Consider the following 23,652-nt stretch of genomic DNA (forward strand, 5'->3'; position numbering starts at 1 on the left):
CAAGAGAATGTCAAATATCTCCTTTCTCATGCTGCATGTTTGCAATCAAGTGTTAGAAATTAAGTAATATAAATTATACAGTTTGGTGTAGGACTTTCCTAGGTCCTACTGCACAGTAAATAAAATTACAAGAAAATAATCAGATGGGCTACACAAAAACAACAATCATATAAGATCCTAGCACAAATAAGGAGCTGCCAGAAATTAGTTATCTGTGAGTTGGGCTCCAAAGAATAAAGAGCTAAGAATATGAGATAATGGGCTTGGGAAATCTCACAGAAGTTAATGGTGCTTGCAGCACTGTGTGGTATCAACTTTGCTCTGTGGCCTCTTATAACAGGTTGTCACAACGCCACAGGAGGTACAGGGAGGGAGATGGTATCTGTGCATTGTGGAGTAGGGGGGAACACAACAAAGTCTACTTTTCACTTTGGTTTTTGGTCTGACACAGCATTTGTGACTCTGCCTCTTCCCCTGTCTACCAGATCTGTTTTTCAGGTGAGTGAATACTACTAAGTTTTATGCCAAAGATGTTAGGGGATAAGTTTCCCTTGTGTTTTTATACAAGCTGGACTAAGTAAATCTTGAGAAAAAGAAAACTCTTAATTTTCTTTCAGGCTGGATAGACATATCTGCCATGTTCTTACTCCATGCTGTGTTGCTTACTCCCTAGCAAAAACCTTTTTCAATTACTCAGCTTGAAAGATCTCTCTATACTGACTGACCACTGACCCCAATTCTCAACTTCAGATTTAAAAAAAAATTGGAGTAAGTTGTATCAGTTTTCCCTGCCACATTTTGGGAGGCTTTCCTCATTGTATCAGAGAGAATAGTCATCCTGCCTGACTTAAAGCTGTACATGGGGTTTATTGGGAAAGAAAGTCTCTTTCTCAGATCTTTTTCCCCCTAAAAAAAGAGATCCCAAATAAGAGTTTCTGACTTTCTATTCAATATTTAAATTGCTCAGAAGCTCCAGTAATTTTTGGAAGAGGTCTTCTGCCTCCTGCTTTCATTTCCTCCCTTTTAATAGGAAACTCTTGTTCCTGTGTCTGAAAGTGAAGAAAAGTACACTTCATTAAGCCTGCAATTGTTTAGAACTCAGAAGTGTAGATTGATTAGCAAATACTCTACAATAGCTCTTATAATGGAGAGCTTTAAATAAATGGGGTTTAAACTATTCTTACAGTTTCTAGTGCTTTTTATACAGTCTTAACATGCTGTGTACACCATTCTTTGACTCTGCTGTGTTCCTGGAGGGGAATGAATCAGAATATTCTGAATGCCTTATGTAACGTATTTAGAGAACTTTTTTGTTTGTATCTTTGTTTGAATTTCTTGGATGGAATTAATTAATGGCAAAGTATAAAGGCCAACTTTGAAATCCTAGCTGACTTATACACTAGAGCTCAATTTGTATTCTACATCAAAGAAATGTTTGGATTTGAAAAAAGGACACCATTATCAAAAAGATTTCTGTAGATGGCTCTGTTCTTCAGAGTGCCATCTCTTTGCCACAGAAATGCGGTTTTAACATTTGGGTAATTCAAAAGGAAATTGATTTTTTGATCAGAGTTCATATTTAATTCCTTATTAAAAATTAAATGCAGAACAGGAAATAGTAACTGCTTTGGGATAGGAAAAAAATTATGAAGGTTGGATTTGTTTAAAACAATGTTAATTTCAGAGGAAAGGTAGAGAGAATAAAGTTTGTAGCCTGCGCTTTTATGATCCTGTAGCAATCTGATGGGGTAACAGCTTTTAGGAAAGAGAAAGGTTATTTTTCTTTTCATATCCATATTTACATTGCAATTTTGTAACTATATTCCTTTGTACAGTAGTACACTACTGCAGTAATATGTAAGGATTAGTTTCTCAGGGGGTATAAATTTGTCTAGCTTCATTGAAGACAGTGGAATAAAGGTAATTTACCTTTCCAAAGAGTTTGATGAACTGATCACTGCAGCAGTGGGGAAGTCAGCAGGAGAATCCTGCCTTTTGTCTTTGTGGAGAAGGGGTTATTAATGAAACGCCATGTTCTGTTTTACAGACAACTAAAGCACTATCTTGCAGTATGTTAGCATGTGCGCTTCACCTCTCTGCCCGCTCCATTGTGGGACCGGCAAAGGAGAGCAGGTGGAGGTCCTGCTTGCACACCTACGCTTTCCTAGATTTCAGGTTCTACATTCAGGAAGGGCTTTCCTTGTAGGCAAAGCAACTCTGCCTAAGTGATAACAGAGGAAATGAAAAAAAACTGATTTGGGGCTGTAACACATACACCAGCTTCTGTTAAAGCTACTGGAATTTCTCCAGAGTATACTGTAGGAGCAACATTAGCTCTTGATCTGTACATGGTGGGGCCCGAGGGAAGTTTGACATCCAGTATTTGTAGAAGACTGGACCAGTACCTGTGTTACAGCTGTAGGAGGCAGAATGCTCAACAAGGAAGGCCGGAGGGTTTCAAGTCTGTGCATTAAGTTCAGGAAGTACAAGGGAATTTTTTCCGGTCTAGAGATCTCAAAGCTTGGAGAGGGACAACCTTGCTGATTTTTTTCTGATCTATTTCTTGTATTCTCAGGCCTTGAATTTTGTGTGGTCACTCAAATCTGTGCAAAGTTGGCATAATGCTCTGGTAGCTCATATATAGTGTCTAGCAGTAAGGTATGAAGACTTCTAGGTAGATGAAAGATCTTGTCTTTATGTTTTCCAGGATTATTCTCCCTATCAAAGAGAGATTAGACAGGAGGGAGTAGAGTGTTGATAACATCTTTTATGCTTTTGAATATTTGTAGGGTAGAGAAGAGGATTGGTTGAGATGGTCTTTTCTGGTTTTAAAATCATTTTTCTCCTCACACTAGTAACTCTCTTTTTTTCTTCTCAAACATTATTTATCTCTGTTGCACCTTGGCACGGTCCTGAGATATGTTAAACACTGTCCAGTCTGTGTCTTTAGAAACAGTGGATCAGTAAAGACAATTTTGTGGCATCAAACTCTGAGTGAGAATATTTATCGCAGTCCCATCACATTCCCTTGTCCTATTTCTCTGATACCGGCAAACTTCCATATTCCTACAACAGACAGGGAATTAGGATACGGACAGTAGCTGGTGTACAGAAAGTAGCCCAGCTTCTCTGGCCTATTTGACACCGGGCGATCATGGATTTCCTCCAGAGCTGTCGAGAGTGCTGTGGACAAGCCCGTGTTTATACTCCTGCAGTACAATGTGAACAGTGGCACAGAAAGGCTGCTGGGCTCCTGCCAAAGGGCCCCACAAAGGCAGCCAGATCGTCTCCCTGCAATGCAAATACGATGACAGTGGTGGCAGGGGAAGCCTGGTTGCGCAGCCACCTCCTCCTCTCCCCTGCTCACCCTCCCCAGTTCTAGTACTGGGAGAGTATACGTACTGAGAGGGAGGTCACCAGGAGCGCTGACTGCAAAGGGATTTAGGGAGGCATGCTGCCTTCAGAGCTCAAAGCTCACACCTGCGTGACTTTGGGACAGGACTAGTAGCATCCCAAGTCCCTTATTGACCCTTCACTTTGGGTGTCTTTGGTGTTTGGCTGGTGGCCAGAGTGGGCAGGACCGTTCCCCGCATGAGGCCCCAACACAACATTCAACAAAACCTCTCTTCTCTGTGCCCGAATGAGGGGACTGGCAGGAGCTGGGGGAGGAGCACCAGGGGGGCAGTGCGGAGCCCTCTGCGAGGGGAAGGGCCCACAGAGAAGTTGCCATCTCCAGTGCGAGCGAGGGCGGCTCCTCAAGCAAGGATCCCAGCCGGTCGCCCTGTGCACAAGGTATGGCAGTCTTGGGGCAGAGGGAGACTGGAAAGAGAGAGGAAAGGAAACTATGAAAGAGCTGAGCAACTAGGAGAGGAGGGTGACAAAGAGAGCAGAGAAACCAGGACTGAGGGGCTTGGAAGAACGTGACCCACTGCCTTCAGGGAAAATGAGATTCAATGAGAAGCTCAGATAAGAGGAAAGTAGGGAATAGTGATGCTGTGGGGAGCAGAAGAAGAATTTATTGTAGAATTAATGGCTTGATGCAATCCTAAGTATGCAATGACTGAGGGATTTGGGTGGGAATACCTGTGTTATACAGGCAAATCTGATGTGCATTTTTCTTCAAATTTTTACTCTGCTGACATTAAGTATTTTTGTCTGGTCCCCACATGTCTCCAGAGTTTAACAACATAAAATTTTATTCTTCTACATTGCTGATCTTCTCCTAAGCCATGAAGTTGGAAAACTGTCTAAAAACAACTTTCAAAACCAAAAGTTTCCCTTCCCGAAATCAGCAAGTAAGGGATTCACTGCATCTCAGTCCATCAGGTTTCCCATCTGTTCAAAAGGTTATGGCTGCTTCCATGAAATGAATACATTTTTTTATTTATTTTTGGAGGAGAGGAGTACATGATTCGGGAATAAGATGTAAGAGATGGTGCCCTCTTCTGAAGGGATGGTTAGACCTGCTCTTTAACATGTGACAAAGCTCAAATATGATTTGTTCTCTTGGAATTGAATGCCTTTGGATCCCAGATGCTCAAGGATAAAGGTTTTCTTGTTTGTTTGTTGCTTGTTTTCTGAGTGGAGTTTTATTTATTTATATATGTGCAGAATGATCTATTCTACTGGGTGGGATGTCAGACTATTTATTTTGGCACCTAGTTTGAGAAATAGGTGCTTTCACTGTGCAGCTGAAGTGTTTTTGCTTCAAGTCCCCTTAGGATTGTAAAACCCACTGGAGTAGTGATTCACTGCAAAACGAAGAGTGAATAGTACTTGGCTTAATAAATGTCTCAACGCTTTCCACACTCTATGTCAAATTCATGCATATAACCTTCCATTTTCATGAATCTCACATGGGTCAGCATGCTTGGATTTACTGATTTTTTTTCATTTAAATTCTTATTGGAAAGCTAGTTATGTAGGGTATTAAGTTCCAGCTGTCCTTATTTTGATACAAGATTGTTTACTGCTTGATTAAGAAAACTTGTCCAAAATAACACTGTGTCATGGCAGAGTACTTTCTATGCAAAATGTTATTCTACAGTATTTCCCTACTGGCATTTCTCCTAAGACTTGTTTGGTACTTGGAAGGCATGCTGGAGACAGTTGGCCAGTACAGCCATGGCTTAAGCCTTATCCTGTCATTATCAAATGCACAAAACATACACCACCATATACCGGATAGGATCTCTATCCATGGAGTGGCTACAAGCCAGACTTAACTCACCAGGCAGTATCTGCTCAAAAAGAGAAATCAGAGCTGGGAACAGCAGATATATGATGCATCTCAGCCATCTCTGAGCAATGTGTGAGTGTACGCATTCAGGCTGATGGGGCTCTCCCGTGTCCTTGGGACACTGGAAACACCCTGGGAGAGAACAAGTAGTAGATTCATCCCTCAACTTCTTCACTGTCCAGCCAGACTGTGATGGCTGCATGAGGCTCTTCTTTCACCTCTTTGGTAAATACAAATGAGGCAGCTTAAAATACAGCCTTAGTCTCCAGCTGGAAGAGAAGTGGTGACTTTGCTGGGTGGTCAGGCTCTCCACTCCTCTGTCCTGCCTGGGGCTGGCCCGTCCCCGTGAGCTCTTCACTCCTCTCAGGCAGTGGGCTGACTGCACACTGGCAGTAAAAAATTACACCTGCCCCTGCCATGGTCTGTCTTGGCTGCCTGCTGCTATAATCAGGCTGCTGATATCTCACTTTCTGGAGCAACATTTCAGGATCTTCATTTTCATTCAGAAGGTGCAATTTTGTGTTTTGGTTTTTGGTGTGAGGGAATGTTGCAGTTTGATATTTCTCTACAAATATAAATTTCAAGCTTTTAGGCTTAAGGGATAGGGTGGAGAAAGTTATCTGCCTTTTTCATGCTTATGACAATAACTGTGAATGTAAATAGCTACATTAATGAGGCTTATTGAAAGTATTTTATTAGGGAATGTGCAAGTCATTAACTTTTCAGTAAGAAAGTGTAAATGGCCCTTCTTATATTTGCATGTGAAACTATAAAACTTAATTTCCTGTGCATATAAGAGCATTTTTGTCCATCATAGTAGCTGAAGCACTTTAATAAGTTATTTGCCTTAATAGGACATGTTGTTGCATTTGTTTTAGAATTTCTCAGTGTTAAAAAGCATGCTTACTCTGTGATTCATGTACATGCTAGCAGCAAGATACTAGTGGACAATGTAGAAAGAAATAAAAATGAGGAATTGATTAACTTAGGGTATTTTCATAGGTCCTGAAAATAAATAACGATTTTATATCACCTTACTAAATTTAGTGTGTTCATTTTCAATGAAATGGACTAAAAGATCAAGTCAAGTGTTATAGTATATATTTTGAGTTTGCTCCAGTTCTGTGTTTGTTGCTATTTGCATCTGTAAATCAACTTTTTGAAGCTTCACAGACAAAATTTCTTGAAAATCTCAGTGTTTTTGGCTCTTCAAAATGGTGACATTTCAGTTGTTGATGTCATGATAAATTTTTATTACAGAGAACTTTCTTCTAAGGGAATGTGTATGGCATAAAGTATAGAGAATTGGGCTCTGAGAATTATTCAAAATTAGTAGCTGTGTAGGGATGACACTCAGAAGAGTAGCAGTGGTGGACCGAGGCACAGAAAGAAGGCCCTTTGAAGAAGGTGGAGAAAGAAGGGTCGGCACGCTCTTCACAGAGAGAAATGTCACGGCAAAATGAAAACAGAACATGACTAGAAGACAGAAACCTAACACCAGATAATTTTTTTCCTAATAGAAGAATGTAGTGGATCTTTGTGTAAGGGTTGTAAGAAATGCACAGGAGTAAACCTCATGGCAAGAAATAGTTGTAGAAACATACCCCACTGAGCTCTACTGCCATTTTTATCTACAATATTGTCTTTGTTGCTTAACTCCAATAGTTACGAAATGTATCAAATTCATGTGAAACAGAAAAAAATTCCTTAGTCCTAAACCAATGATTTTAACATCCTTCCTATTTCTAACAGGAACAAAAAACCCCGTTGGAAATAACTGAAGTGCTTTGCTTTTATGGATGCATATAGAAACCAAGTCTCAGGAACAAAAATTGTCACGTGCACTTGACAACAGCAGGCCTGTGTGTTTTTTCTTAAGGTTTGAGTCAGCTGAGAAAAAGTGCCATGTTGAGCATTACACTGTTTTTCTCTGGATAATTCAATGTGTGAATTATTTTGCTATTATTTCACTGTTTCCCTATACACTAGATTTCAAGAAAGCAATTTTATGTATACAATATGTAAGCACCCATGAAGGCCTGCTGACATTTGCTGGGGATTACACATAAAATCCTGCCATGGATGCAGAGAATACTCAGCTTCTTCCTCCAAAAGGCTAGTCATGTCTTCACATATGATGAGATATTTATTGAGTACAATGTTAACAGCTACCATATTGCTGTACTCCCACATTGACGCAAATGTTGGCAAAAGCTACTGTGCCAGCTGCCCACTTACACACTCTAGCGGCACCTTTGCTATTCCTCAAATCCACAAATTGCCATTCTCATCCAATTAATGCTCAAACACTGGTGTGTTTTTTCTGCCTCACGTATTAGCAGATTTCTGTCAGAAAATAAATGATGAAGATGGATACACAGGAGCCTGCCAAACCAGACCGAAACCAGCAAAGTTAAGACTTTTTCAATGCCAGAAAATACCCTGGAGTGGTCTGTGGGAATATTATGAAAGAGAACCAAGGATTAGTGCAGAGAGTGAGGAGATTAAACTTTAATTAAAATGAACACTTGTATACAGTACATATGGCAGACAACTATTCTTATAGCTGTAATGAAGCAGAAATCTTCCTGCAGTTACACAGGTCCTACCTCTCATCCTACCCAAGGAGTGGGCTTCTGCAGTGGCTGCTGGAGCACACATTATTTAGGTCGGTATAGAAACATGCAACTACAGAAGACCTCCCCTGGCATGGTGCTTTTCTGTAACAAAATAAGGTGACTTCCATAATCAGCATTTGTATCTAAACTGCACGCATGTTTTTTGCCCTCCTGCTTATAGACTGTGCTCCTCCAGCCCATGATGGTATGTTTACTACCAGGCCAACGCATGGGACCTGCATGCCCCTCTTGAGTGCACAGAAGTGGAGGTGACGATCGTTTCTGATAACTTTTCATCTCTAGAAGTGTTTATCTCAGATCTAAGCTAGTCTTTGCCTGCTGGCCTCCAAAATACGCTGCAAGGGCATACTCAAGTCTTGAATTTGTGTCCTTTTTTATTTTTAAGTATGTTTACATGATTTTCTAATGGAGTTACATTTCTCATGTTTACAAAAAGAAAAAAATCAACTTAATTTGGTGCATGCCATTTCTATAGTTGTGTAATCACTTTTCTCTGTCCATGAAGCTTTATTTTGATTATTAGGAGGGATTTTATAATCTATAGACTTGTGATGAACAAGAGGCATGTAAAGATCATACTGTGGTGGTGGTGGTGATTGTCAAAATGTGAGGAAAAAAACCTGCAACTTTTGATGTGCATCCTTTCAGAACTCGATGGCCACTTAATATTTTGAAATAGAAATACAGAATATCAAAATATATCTAAATGCCATGCCAACATCTTTCCAAAATACCAGCAGTACTGTTCTTGTCTGGAGTTTGTGTACTAAGTCAAGAGGGGTTCTTTTGGAGAGTCACTGTTTCAATGCTTTCAAAACTCCTGATGTTATAATCCATTGCTATCCAATATTTTATTATTCTCAGTAGGACATTTACTGGAGAGATGAAACATGAGTAGACCATAATTAATCCTCTCAGCAGTTCTAGTTGTGTACTCGTGGCTGCGTGGAACTATTTACTCTTCAGTAGAAACCTGGTGGGTCTCTGCATTGCGATGGTGTTTGCCAGTATTCCCTTCTGACCTAGTCTGTGTTCTGGTGTAATGTTATCTTAGGGACATGTTTGACAGTTTAGAAGCAAAGTCTAGAAATAGACATCCACATGTACCTCTCTCAAAGCAGCAGGGCTTCTGCTGCTCCGACTCTCTGATAACTTCATTCCTTTACTTTATTCAGGGATTGCTGCACGTAAAGCATTCCTCCAGATCGTTGCAAAATTATTTGTTTATAGTTTCAGGGCATATTATGTTTAAATTACTTGAGATAGTGTCATAACAGGTATAAACTAATTATTCTAATCAATGCTGAAATACAGTGCCGCCAAGTTCCAGGCGTCGCTTTAGAATGTCTTCCTGTGAAAATCCTTCTGTGCTGTTCCACTGAGGCTAATTGGGCTGGATCCTTCCATTTCAACCCATGTGTCGAAGTCAGTGAACTTCCTTCTTGCTATCACTCTGGGAAGAAAGAACATAATCTCTGTTTTAGGGGACTTCGTAAGAGTTGTTTTATCCTTACACTTTTCCTTACCCCTCTATTCCTTACTTGGCAAATATATAGGTGTTATATATAAATACAAAAATATTTATATTGCATATGCTATATTATTAGGTGAATGAATTAAAAAGGCAACTCGGCAAAAGTGGGTTGAGAGGGGGAGAATGAAAACCATGACTTCAGTGCAGAAGAAAAAGCAAAAAGTTTGCAGAAGCAGAGAAAAACTGTTACTTCAGAATTCTAATAAGCAGTATTAGTGACTTTTAAAATAATAATGTCTGCTGGGGCACGTACAGAGGAGCACTAAGAAAGCTCAGCTATCTGGTGACTGCCAAATGATACTGCTCTGCAGCCGCTGCCTCCAACACAAATAGCTCAGCTGCATTTAAGTATCCTTACTGGAGGCAATCAATCACATATGCAACAGAGCAGTTATAAATAAGGTCTGCGGTTCATATATACATTCAGTTATTTTTGCAACTAAGCTATATTCACATCCAAAATAAATATTTGGATAACTGAATGTCTCCCTCCTAGAAGGAGTGGAGAAAAAAAAGAGTGCAAATTGACAGCATAGGTCAAGAAATAATTGAAATTCAGAATTCAGTGCCTGGATGCATTTCATCTTCAGAACCAAAGCGTTGCCACCCTGTGCAACCTTTCGAAAGACATTGGCGCCTTAGGCTTAAGTACCTAATGTCACAGTGAATGAAGAGATCCAGACAGCCAACTTACTGCTCATGATGGAAAACAACACAGCAAGTGGAAAGAGGAGGAGCACTCTAAGAATATTATAAAAAATGCAGAGATAGGTTGAAGAAAATTGTTAATAGAAAATACATCTTTGAGCAGAAAGTTAGCTTCTTGAAATTCCCCATGTCTCTGTGTTTCTCAGTGTGACGATAGCAAAATGCTTTGAAAACATTGATTTTTTTTTTTTTTTGTTATCAAATGTCTGCCCCACAAAGAACACTTGTTTTAGAAATTTCAGTCAAGCATGCATCTGCACACTGTGGGTTACCAGCTCTCCAGAACTGTCTCAAGGAGTCTGTCTAAAGTATGATGAACTTGTTCGCATGTATAACACCAGTGAGACACACAAACGGATTCACTTGCTGGGCATAGGACAGCAAAGCAGGAGACTCGCAGTGCTGGTGTGCGCAACAACAGCACTGAGCAAGAGCCAGAGAGCTCAGTAGGGCTAACATCATCAGTCACTGTGGTAACATGTCTACTCGCATTTAGTAATTCAGTAATAAACACGTGAAAGTCTCATTTTCTTTATTGACTGTATCTAGTCAGGTGATCAATATGTCATTACTGTTTTTCCCTCATGAAACAAGAACGTGCAGTATATCTTCTCCTAGTTTTGGGGTTTTTCCTCCTTACTTTCCCTCTTTTTGGCCATTCTCTCTACCTTATATTTCAGAGCTATTCTGCAGGGCTTAAGAGAAGACAGGTGCAAGTACTGTGGATTTGTTCTGCCTGTGATATTTCATTGTAAATGGAGCCAATGTTAGGAGCTTTAACCTTTTTTTCCTTGATTTTGGCCTTGATCTTACTGCCAAGGAAATGCACATCAACCAGTGTTTTACACTTTAAGGAAAAAATGCAAACAGAAAAAAAATTGACAAGTTTTTGATAAAATATGCATGTTTAGGCTGTGTTTTCCATTTGAGAGGCTGATAAAGTCCAGCATGAAAAACATTTTAATGTTGACTAATTTCAGAATTACAGCTTTTTGAACAGGAAAAAAAAACCAGAAATGACCCCTTTTGTTTATAACTAGTGTAGCGACAGGGCAGAGGTGAAATGTCCTTAGTTGCTTCTATCTTTAAGAATCCAGTCTTTACGAATGTATTATTCCAAATCCTTCACTGAATAATTTGCATAATGATTTCAGTTTCTGTGAGTCTCATCACCAGCAAATTTGTTCATTAGAATGTATATGAAGGACAAACATAGAAGGAACTGAACACAGCTGAACTGAAGTCATAAAAAAGTTTGAGCAAATGGTCGTGGATTTTTTTGCAGTATTTTCTGAGCTCTCTTAGGAACCAATTCAAATCTCATCTAAAAGCAGTGAAAAACCTCCATCACTTACTGAGTTTTGTAAATCTGTGAGCCTTCTATACCTCATGCTCAGAAGTAAAGACAGTACAGACCTTCCCCTGTTTTTGACCTTTTTTCTGTAGGTGTGAAACTTGTTGAGGTATTCTCACATTACTACAAACAGCCTCCACCCATGAACATCGTTAATCTCTCTGGTATGTTCAGGTCTTGCATGTGTTGGCTTTTTGCCATTTTATCTGAGCACAATGTTCTTAAAGCTTGCAGTATGACACATGATACAGCAAAGGAAAATAAAGAAAGGAACAGAGCAGACAGTAATAAATATGAATGAAAAGGGCAAAAGAGCCTCTCCGCATTTTCCATCCATTCTGCTACTCTTGCTTCTTTTCCCTTCTCTTTATCTTTTGTTTTACATTCTCCTCTCTCTGCCATCAAGATTTTAAACATTTTAAGTCATTCCCTCTGTCTTTCTCTACTACGAGCATGAGTTATGAGGAATGAGCAATAATGAATGAATGCACTCTTCCTTAGGAGCAACAAGCAATACGCTTACAGCAGGAGCTGCTGACACAGCACATGGGGAGACTGAACGGATTAGCACAGCACAGTTTTATAAATCAGCATGCAAAAAATGTCAGACATCGTGTGTCACCACGCAGTAGCTGGTTAGGAAGAACAACTTGTTTTTCTCCAACCTGAACCTACCCCAGGAACAACCCATTTGCAATCTCTAGGCTCCAGGTTTTGGAGCTTTTTGTTCAGTTCTGGTTTGGTTTTACTTAGGATTAAAACTTGCTTGCTTAGTTACCTCCCATTTCATTCCCCGAGCATCTGGTTAGCTAAATATCAGGTAGTGGATTATCACACAGGATTCTGTGGTGAGGTGCAACTCTTATTTAAGTTTCTTGTATATATTTAAAAGAGGGTAAATTTTATTCCTGTTGGCTTTTTATTAGCTTTGGATATTCGGAAAACACTTTCAAGATGGCAATACCTGTGTTGAACTCCAGATCCCCTGCTGTTTTGCCGTTCAAATTCTGCTCTTTACATGTTTTCTTTCTCAGTCCTTACGTAAGGAGATTACATAAGAGAAGACTGTAATCTCCAAAATAATTTACCATATTAAACAGCAACTACCATCAATGGATCTTTATCAACCGCCTGGAGCAGAAAGGAGACACATGGCTGTACATTTGGAAACTGGTTGTTTACAGTACTCATCAATGCTTGCTGCCAATCATGGGCAGATGTCATCAACAGTCATTACGCAGCTCTGAAAATAGAATCAGACTTGACCTGAACAGGTCCTCAAACAATTGATAAACTGCCTCTGAACGATGGAAGTGTGTGGAGCCCATTCTCTCCACCAGCCTCCTGCTGCTTGGGGATCCTGCAGACCCAGAGCTAGGGCACTGTGGGGAGGGGGTACTCAGTTGGGGTGTACATGTCAAGCTGAAGTCTCCTCACCCCTAAGAGTTATGGTTTCTTTATGTGTCCCTGATCTGCCCGCATGGAGAGGAACATGACCAGCATGTGCCTGCTGATCCCTGCAGCAGTTCTGTGTCATCTCTGCAAATGGCAAGTTATATTTGCCCCTTGTTGTTCTTCCTTTTTCTCTTTTCCCCAGAAACCACTGGTAAGCAAAGAGAGCGAGCAGGAGAAAGCACTTTGGGGAGGAGAAGGGCAAAGAGGTTTTGAGAGCACCTCTGCCATGTGTGTGCTTCTTTGGCTGTCCCAGCCACCGCGCTCTGCCCTGGGCAGGGAAGAAACAGCATCAGAGTGCAGAGGGGCTCCTGTGCCTCTGTCTTGCCCACTTTCCCAAACCATGTGAACTCGGTATTGAGAGGTGGCATCACAGCTCTGACAGCACTCCTGCAATTACTGTGTTGTATGGAAGGGGACAACCTGCCATGGTCTCATATTCATACGTTTTCCCAAATCTGGCTTCCTCTGCTTAGCTCCCACCAGAGGATGAAGAGTACAGAGAGCGGTTTCCTTTCCCCTTCCTTCCCCCACTCTCACACAAGGCTTGAGAGGAACACTGCCTCCTCCTTTTCTTTGAGAAGTGCTGGTGAGCACAGGCTGTTACAGTCCACTGCATACGGTGCCTTGGCATCAGAAGCGGTCAGCTGCTCCCATGCTCCTGTTTGCTTGCTCACGTGTGGCAGAGGGCGTGAGAGAAAGGGAAGCAATGCTATACTTCTGATATGAGGCATAGCAAGCATTGTGTGCCCGCAGCTCCAGCCCAGCCTACCAGTGTTTGTCTGCTCTTTAGTTAGCAGGTGGAACATTACAAGTGACTTGCACTTAGTTGCTCCCCTGTGCAAACCCCTCTGATCTCCAGCAGGCCTGGAAGACGTGATTTAAGGCTGTAAGAAATGTGTTGCTTAGCCTTTTTGGAAGTGCACAGCTAGTGCTCATGTGGTAATGTTATCTTTGAAATACAAGAGTGCTTTGTAAAGGCTACCAATACTGCTAAACGTAATGACAGGAAAAAAGAATTTTTAAGGTATGTCTCTGTCAGAACGATATTCTGTTTGTCAGAAATAGCCAACAGTCCTCCCACAACGGAAGAGGGCTGGATATCTCTTTGCTATCTGCTTCTCCTCCTTTACAGTCTCTAGAAGGGTGCATGCAGAGGGGCTTTCTGTCCGTTTGTCTACTTTCCCAAAACAAGGACACCACAGCCATAATCTTTTGGTGACAAAAACGTTGGAGTGAATCAAAGTTTGTTATGAGCTATATAGCAGAACACACTGTTATGCTTTATCTGTGCAGGGAGTGACCTCTTTATTTAACAGCAGTTGCAGCCACAGAAGTATTTCTGACTACGGGTTTTGTTTTTATGCTTTTCCAAGTATTCTCCTTCTCCCTTTTGGTTGTTCTTGAAGTTGTGACATGAGATCAGGGAAGCTTAAGAGCTTAAGTGACTTCTTAGCGTACCATCATTTCAAGATGAATAAGCGTTCATGAAGACAGCCTGTGGGAAGGGAATTGATGTACTATTTGAATGGCCTGACTTTATAATTCATACAAAACTCTCTCGGCAGGAGTGTGCCCAGTGCTGAACACTTTGCCTTAGGGTTCAGATGGATCAAGCAGTAATAAGACTCCATGGCTAGTTGAGGGGTAATAAGAGGAGAAAACAATTTAAAAGCAATGAAAGAAGATACCCACAATCATTGTAGCAAAGCTTTTGCTCCCACAGCCTGTGGAACCACCACATAATAGGTTGGAGAACTGACCCTGCTCTCAGTTGCCTGCTTTGCACTGCACGTGGGATTGCAACCTCAGTTTGGGAACAACTGGCTGAAGGAGAGGCAGCTGGCTGCTCTGCTCGGCTGTGTTTTGAGATGAGCAATTTTCTGTTGAGGTCAGCAAGAGTTTGACAGTATAAGGAGTTCAGACCACCATCCCTAGAGAGGGTGGAGAAATCCGAAAAGATAAAATAGGGATAAGACCATACGTTCTCTCTAAAACTGGTTGCATGATCTATTTCAATCTGAATATATTTGTCCATAATGTGTTTTTCCCAGCAAGATACAGGAAGGAGGCTTTACTCCAAGATGAATTCACAGTTTGCATAAAGCTTGCATAATATTTCCATTTAGACAGTGCTGTCAGGGAGTCATTTTAATGAGTGCTGAAAACCCCAAACCAACTGTAGTCTAATCCCACTGCTTGCTCCTATTTCTGTATTGACACTCCTGCCACCTCCCAGTCATTTGCCTTCTGCAACCAAACAGCCGCACATTGGGAGTGAGCATCTTTGCCCAAACTGTCTGCTATTTAATAATGCTCGCTGATAACAACTGTTCTCGTAAGTTCTAGATGGCACGGTTTCAAATGCTGAAGCACTGTGCACCAAAATAAAACCAAGACCCAGATAGTTTGGTTTTCCCCACGTTAGCCATCATGTTCACTGCATTTTTTTTTTAGATGATTTTTTGCAAGTTTTAATTAAGAAGGTAGTTTTGAACTACCTGGTGAGAGGAGTGGGGGGACCAACCTCTGCTTTGACAGCTGGGCTTCCCAATGTGTGTCTCATTTGTCAGTAAGCATCCCTGACCCCTCCTAAGCATGGGAAGAAGCCCTGAAAACATCTTGGAGCACCTTCCTGTGTTTTCTCCCTGAATTATTTGCTGTCATGTTTTTATGGGACATCACTGCTCCTGTGCTGGAAGCAGGAAGGTCTGCTTGCAATTCAGGTAGAGGCCAGTCACGTGCATTTTTGGTGTTTGTGGTAGCCCTGTTATTAACTTCTGAGGGCATAAGACTTAGTCATCAGGCTATAGATAGCCTATGGGTCTGACAGCTGCTAATCTCATTAACCCTTGGATTTAGCTTGATTTATACTTCATTTGCTTCCCCTAGTTCATAGTTATATATTACTCAACTTCAAGAAAGAACAAAACCGCAGGGGAGACGATAAAAAAGTGGTCACGGAGCATTTTTGCTCAGGCCTCAAACTCTCTACAGAGAATGGAGGATTTGGATATAATTTAGTGCCACTGGCACTCATTTCTATTGCATTATTAGGCAAATGTGAATAGTCCTTGGTCGGTGCTAAAGAATTTCATCTCTTCTTAGGCTCACTCTGTGCCATATCTGCCTTTTCTGAATAACTTTGCTTGAATAAATTTTATGAATGTAAACACACATATAGTAATAAGTTTCTAGAGTTTTCACTATAAATGAACATTTGGCTCTGCTCCAAAAATATGCACAGATTTCAGTACTGTCTTAATACCAGAGCTACTTCATTCGTGGCAGGAGCTGTTTGGTGGTACACAGATATTAAGAGGGTTTTGTGCAGTTTTTGTATGACATTAGCTATATCACTGTAGACGTGTATAATTAGGCTGGTGCAACCTCTACATTAATTTGATAGAGCTACAGCTATAAAATATGTTTAAAAGGGTAGTGACTGTTCTGAAAATTTAAGGAAATAAACTGTAGCAGTGTAGCTATTGTCCATGCAAAATAGTAGGACTAATCTAGATGACAAGTACAAAAAGTACAAAACTCTGTATAGTTCCACCTTACACCATTACTTTTGTTGCTCTGCTGGATCTGCTATTGTAAAACTTTTCTGTCACTTCTATGCACAAATTCGTATTTCCGCAGCATGACAAGGAATATGTTATGAGACTGATAAAATCCATGGAAGACAGCTTTCTTGTCTAGCGGCAGCTACTGTAAATTGTTATGCTAAGGACAAGACACCAGAAAATGTAATTTCCCTAAATAAAACCAACCGCTTCAACACAGAAAACAATGTATTGCTTTTTTGCTGTTCTGTACCTCATTTCCCCTCCCCGCCCCAGAAATGACCAGGTGGATGTCATGTGGTCAAACCTAAGAAAGTACTGTCAGTGGCTAAATTGAATTTGTGTGGAGATATATTAATCAGAAGTTGGCATCGAGACAGATGGGAGTAGATGAGGTTAGACTAAAAAGGGAGAAAAATAAAAACAGAATTAAGAAGAAGAAAAAGACTGGTATTAAAAGGAAAAAATAGAGAAACAACTCTAGTAAATTTGGTAAAAAAAGCTCATGTAAGATATCAGGTTAGCAGTTAGCATGAAAGAAAAAGAGGAAATTAGAGAAAAAGAATTTACAGATGATGGGCTTTTGGTGCGAGTTCAGCAGGTCACAGATAAGCAGTGATCAGACAAGTCTGAAAACAGACCCGCGTTCCATCACACAGGAGCCACTGTCAGACCTCTGTCATTAGGCAACAGCTGTGCCTGGATAAATGACTACTTGTTCTGCTTTGCAGCCAGCACTGTCCCTGTGAGCATGTAGTGTAGATTAAGCCCCCTGAACTTTGGACGAGGAGGTGGGGGGCTAGTGTTAGCCTAGGAGAGAGAGTTTTGCCCTATTTGTTTGCTGGTCTCGTTTCTCATTCCAGAATATATTGCAGATTATCAGAGACGGCTGTTGCAAACACATAAAAGAATAATTTCAGGGGCATTCACAAAGACTAGATTTAGCCTCAGGATGGTTTTCTCCAGCAGCTTCCTGCAGAATCAAGAGAAAGCATTTCCTCTGGGGCAACTCAGGGCACCTACAATGAGCTCCCATTGAGACACTCTGCTGAAGATTTTACCACTCCCCACTGGCTGTGGAAAGATCCTAAGGCAAATAAGCTCCTCAGGCTAAAGGTGGCCTTTGCAACTATCCTCCTGTGCAGCCTGGTTTAAGAACCAGGAGCAGTCAATCAGTCACTAACAGATTTTGGAGTCAGTTCTATGATTTTCAAGGCTCACAGAATGCCACAGTTCCTCCACTGACTTTAAGCACTCCGGGGCACTGCGTATGTACAGCAACTGGAAATCTGTAGGAATTGCTGTAATATCAATAAATAACATACTGCAGCACTGCGATATATTCAGAACACAAGTAATGGTAATAGGACATCATTCAGAGCAGAACATGGTTTAATTAAAACGCTTGTGGATGTTATTAACAAAACAGTGCTATAAACTAATGGTCACTTTATTATCTGTTCGTGTACTCTATCTGATCTGCCTGTATATGCATGCTAAGTGGGCATACATTCCTACCAGAGCAAAAACATGTAAAACACAGCTCTTAATTGCTGTTTCTAATGTATTTCCTTGTGAAATTCTAATTGTGGATCATGTATTTAAATAATCATAGATCTGAAAGACAGTATAAGAGCTTGTAGTAAGTGTCTATGAGTCAAGTGAGTGAAATTTAAGACTAGTCTCGCTACGCATCCAGGCTCTGAGCCAAGGAGAAGGAATGTTTGGGTGTCCCTCCTCTCATTCATTTAACATAATTTTCTTTCTGTTTCCTTAGCAGTTAATTAGCTGTGTTCATGGTAGCAGTGGGGGATAAGACAATGGTGTCTTTCCTGTCTTGCCACGTCACCTCAATCATAGCAGATCTCGATGGTACAATAGCTGGCAGGCAGCAACATTAATCTAGAACAACCATCTTCTGTGCTTACACAACAAGCTTAAAGCTCTATGGTTATAAGAAAACTAGATGAGTAGATGACATTGATGAACTAGTCACTTAGACTTTCTTTATTAACTTTATGTATTACTGAACTGTACCTCCTTCTTGGCTGTCTTTGAAGAGTTTTGATGTCATCCAATGAAAGGATGTAGTATTATGAGGAAAATCTAATTCACAGGATCAGTTGAGAGAGTTTAAGAAAAGCCTTTGTGGAAAGGGGAAGGGCAGTAAGAAAGACTTGAGAACATACTGTAATGGAAAGCCAGCAGACATGTGTCTTGTTCCAATGAAAATGGGAAACGCTGGGGAGAGAATGGGTCACTGTGGGCTACTTAAGCAAGAAAAGTAAAATATGAACTGCACTGGAAACAGAAAACTGGAGGGCCACCAAAACAGGCTTTTATATTCCAAGTTTAGTGCACATGAGAAAAACAGGGACAGCATGAGGATACACTGAAACAGTTGCCAGGAGGTTAAAGATAATATGAAGAGACTCTGTTATAAGTCCTGAAGGCCCAATAATGCAAAATGACTTGACCAAGAAAATACTAATTGTAATTGATTTGTAATAAGGAGATAAATTTTGAGAACAGTTCTTATTCCCACTAAAACTAATTGGACTTTTGCCATGAAGTTTATTGGGAAGGGGATTAAACTTTGAATAATGGCTTGGTTAAGAAATCATTGATGTAATTGTGAACTGCTGGGAAAAAGTAACTAAGAAATACATAACGAAATACCATCACTTGAACAGATGCATCTGAGGTGTCCCTTTGGGTATTTATAGAACTGATGGAACAACGAGTTGCTAAAAAACCCCAGAGAGAATTGAGGAAGTATCAGGAGACTAATGAAGTGTCATGTCACAAGTCTTTAAAAATTGAATTAAGAGTAACTATGGAAACTATTGTCTTATGGGCATGACTCCAAATTGAAATAAACACTATAAATATTAAAGCAGAAAGGGAAAATGTATTCATATGGAGGTGAATAGTATAATGAGACCCAGATATGACACAAGTGTACTACAGTAAACTAAGCCAGACAAATTAGAACGTTTATCCCTCCACTTCTTTTTAGATGAAGCCAGAAGATTAGTAGAGTACAGAATAGCATCGAGACTTTACAAAGGCGTTTGATGCTCTGCCACATAATATCTTAAGGGAATTACCGAAACAAGTCAGCTTGGGCTAAAATTCACTTAAAGGTATCACAGGCTGGCCACTGAACTGTAGACAGAAAGTAAATCTGAATAGCAGTCAGCATTGTCAAGGATAAATGGCTGGTAGTATCCTTTAAAGGTCAAGACATGGTCCAATATCTGAAGGATAAAGCTCTAATTAAATGTGAAAATGATACTAAAGTAGGAAGAATGATTAACAGCACAGAGGAGAAAGGAAATACAGAAGGTTCTAGTTGTTCTCTAAGGATACTATGGATCTAATAAAGTGAGGCTAAACTTAAAAGAAAAGCGAATTAATAAATGATAATGCTAAGCATTAACAGTACTTTGTGCCCATTAGGCAACAAATAAATTTTATGAAGCTACAAATACATTATTTTTGTCCATGAAAGAATTTGTCTTTCTTAAATGCTTATTCAGGCTTTATAAAGCTGATCAGAAAACTGAAATTCAGAAAGCAGCAGCATAAATAGCATTAATAAAATGATAATTTGCTTGATATCTTTCTGTTTATCTGAGAGGGACATTTGCTTTTAATTGTTCACGTTGCTCAGAGTAGGTTGGGAGTTGCACACCCAGATGTTACAGTTGGAAGGCTCCATACTCTGAAGTGTTCATTATGAATGAGGGTGGCGTGGTGGTGGTGGGTGGTAAGGAATGAAGGCTTAGACACCAGGGCCTTTCCTTGATTGTGCTGGGTCAGACCAAAGACCTACCTAGCCCAGTACAGTCTCTTTAGCAGTGGCTGAAAATGGATGTTTACAGAAGATGAAGAGCAGGACAAGCACATATAGCAGTCTTCAGTAACTCTTCCCCAGACTCTAATAATTTTGAGATTAGGGACTCTGAATCACTTGTGGGTTTAGCAACTCTAAAGGGTTTCTTTTCCGTGAACTTTTCCAGCCTTTCCTTGAACCAATGCAAACTTTTAGCATCAACACTATCCTTTGGCCTTACAAGTCTAACATGAATTGCACGAAGTACCACCTCATTCTGTTTGTTTTGAAGCTGGTTGCTATTAATTGCATTTGATACCCTCTAACTCTTTTACTGGGAGACTTGGCAAACAGACTTTGGCTACCCTGTTTGTGCTACTCGTGCGTTAGTGAATCTCTATCACATATCCCCTTGGTTGCCTTTTTCACAGACTGTCTTTTTATCTGAGTAGTAGACTAGCTTTTCCCATACAAAAGCAATTTTCACATCATACTATACAAAACCCTACAGATTCAAGACTAGGTCCCCTGGCACCAGAAGTCACAAGATTACTTCAGAATTGTATCTTTGATGTTTTAAAGTATGCTTTATGGCCTTGCAAGAAAAGCCTGAATGCATGAACTGAATGCAATTGCTGAAATGAAGTCTTCCTAACAGGGAAGGAGAGACATTTTGAGATGTATGAACTACTGCATACCTCTCAATGGAGAGTTCCCAGAAACAGTGAGGGCTTCCCAGCATTGCGAGCAACATCAAAGCAGAAAACAGCAGACAGACCCCTTTCCAAGAGAGCTGCAGCCTCACTGCTGGACTTAGTGTCAGGGTGCCTGGCTGTGGTTGTTACGTTTGCGGAGGGTGGGAGAAAGAGGGAGAGACTTGCTCCAGAGCTAAGCCTAAGCACTGCTGCTCTGCTTTGGATTTTCTTAGAGAAAAAAAGGGGACCTGTGCCATCATCCTCCTTGTTTGAGCATTTGAGGAGGTTCTTGCTTTGCTATGTGAGAAAAAACAAAGAGGTTCCCAGTGAGATAACTGTGCCTAGTGCTCTAAATTGTCATACATCAATGTCTGTCTCCGTGTAGAAAAGGAAGCTGTGTCGCACTGCACATTAACTGTATATAGTCGTGGCTTTCACTTAGGGTCTTAAATCCTTTTTTCCGTCTTTCTGTCGCCACTGTGTGGATTTTACTTCAGTCCTATGGTATTTCAAGAATATCTCATACACAATCCTTTGCAAGTATGTGCCTTTGCATGCTTGAAACACTGACATGTCCACTAATGATAAAGAATGACTGTGAAATCGCAAAGCATTTTTTTCCCATGAAAATTCAGGAGTTAGTTGCTAATCTTAGTCAATGCTCCTTTACGACTGACCCAAAATGCTGGATACTGGTTTTGACCCTTCTGTTTATCTGTCCTTTAATATTTTGCTTTTCTCCTCAAATGTGATATATTAACAGGGAAAAAAAGGATGTCTTTATTTCCTCCCTTGTTTTTCTTTCCTGAAAACTATGTCTGTAGCCTTTCTGCCTTCTGCTTGCACAGTCCACTGAGCAATAACACAAGTCTTTTTTATTCCCAAGTGGGAAGGAAGAGCTGGAACTCCGAGTCTTTCTGAAGTCTGAGAAAGGAGGTTTCTTTTATAACTTGCAAATAAAAACCTGCTAGTGTGAAATACAAAAGTGTTTTCAAATAGGAAGAATGGGGTTGCCTTACAGGTCTGTGCTGTACTCTGCTGCTGCTGCGGAACAGATTTCCCAAAATGGAGCGCAGCACAGGCAGGACAGAACTTTGTAATGATGTGTGGGTTTGTTTGTGGGGAGGAGAGGAGCACGCAGCACCTTTTCCTCTTGCTTTTGTGGCTTGAATGAGGTTGTGGCTTTTAGGAAAGAAGCCACACACCTCTCTGGCTGGCTGGCTGGCTCTCTGTCTGTCAGCTGTAGAATGGTAGCCCTGCAGCAAGATCTTGGTGATCTACCTGGGGGGCTGTGCATGCCAGGCTAAGGCACTGTTGAACCTACCCAGGCAAGAGGTGTGTGTCACAGCTCATGTTTCCTGGTACATGTATTGTGCTAGAAAATGCTGCTTCTCTCTCCTTATGTGAGGTTGCAATAATAACAGACCCACTCTTGTTGAACTGCAGAAATTGTTAATACTCTGTTTAATGTTGAAAGTGCTAAAGGCTGCTGTTGTGGCAAATTCTTTGCAAGCTTTTGCATGACACTCTTGTCTCTAATGTTGTGCTGCCATTGGCAGACTTCCCATTACATAATGTTGACCCATATTTGTTATATGTGACATTTTTTGCTAAACACTGTCAGGGATAATCCGTCACAGAATAAACTTTCTGATTATACGCTGAGACTCTGTCATCCTTTAGTACAAACGTAATTTGTGCCTCAGACAATGCTACTCCTTGTTAAGACAAGCAGAGTAGAGTTCTTTCAGGTAAGAAAAACACCAAGAGAGTATCGTGTGCTTTGAGACTGAAATACCTAGGACTAAATTCACCGCAGAATGATTGCACAACAGAATCACATCTGGGAGTAATTTGAGCTTTAAAAAATGTTGATTCCCAGCCCAGGTGATGGGAGTAGAGATTGGCTGAAGGAAGCATGAAGTCTGAAGTGTGACTCGGCAAAATGCTGTCTCAGGCAGGTCCAGCTTGTTTCATGCTTCAGAAAAGCGGAGCTGTGGAAAAGGTTTCTCTGCTCTACTCTTCCACTGAAGTCTGACAGTATTTGTAGACCAGCCAGTCTTTTCTTCCAAAAAAAAGTGTAATGGTCTGAGGAGATAAATAGATATAGCTCAGCCAGGGGTTATTGCTAAAAGGCAGATGAGAAATGAGATGCCTTGGAGGAATGGGACCCACCCCCAAAGCTGTCTGCTTTCAAAGACCTATGCAAAATCCATCCGTTCTTAAAAACCTGATTTCAGTGGCATAGAATAAAAAGTCGAGGGGAGAAAGGTGTATAAAATAGAGGCAGGGAGAATAAAATGGGAATTCTCTCAGTATTCAAGAACAGGATCTGCTTCAAACGGACTTTATATAATGTTGTAGCAAACAAGTAACAGGATTGTGTGAGCTCCTGAAGCGTCTGCCACAGACGTCTGGAAAGGAATGAATGTGGAACATAAGGCTGAGAGACTAAATACACTGTCTTCAAAGAAATTTTCCAGCCTTACGTAGGAGATGACTGTGTGCTAAGAACGGTTGCAGTATCGAGGAGAAAGGTTTTGCTTCTGTGCAAGAAATGAATGCTTGTCAGAGCCAAAATTAAAACCTGATGAATGCAGTCTCGCCCAGTTTCATTTCTTCCC

General features: G+C 40.7%; 1 protein-coding gene across 2 annotated transcripts in view; it reads left to right on the top strand.

Annotated features, from left to right (window-relative positions):
• Window positions 1-23,652, top strand: part of PHYHIPL (phytanoyl-CoA 2-hydroxylase interacting protein like) — a 78,978-nt gene that overhangs the window by 15,574 nt on the left and 39,752 nt on the right. Inside the window, exon 1 of one of the 2 annotated variants that reach the window (XM_076339302.1) lies at window positions 3,709-3,792. The exons of the other annotated variant lie outside the window; for it this stretch is intronic. The gene's annotated coding sequence lies outside the window, so the exon portion shown is untranslated. Of the gene's footprint in view, window positions 1-3,708; window positions 3,793-23,652 lie in introns of those variants that run through there. 2 annotated transcript variants of the gene reach the window in all.

The sequence above is a fragment of the Aptenodytes patagonicus genome, chromosome 5 (assembly GCF_965638725.1).
Source record: "Aptenodytes patagonicus chromosome 5, bAptPat1.pri.cur, whole genome shotgun sequence".
Taxonomy (NCBI): Eukaryota; Metazoa; Chordata; class Aves; order Sphenisciformes; family Spheniscidae; genus Aptenodytes; species Aptenodytes patagonicus.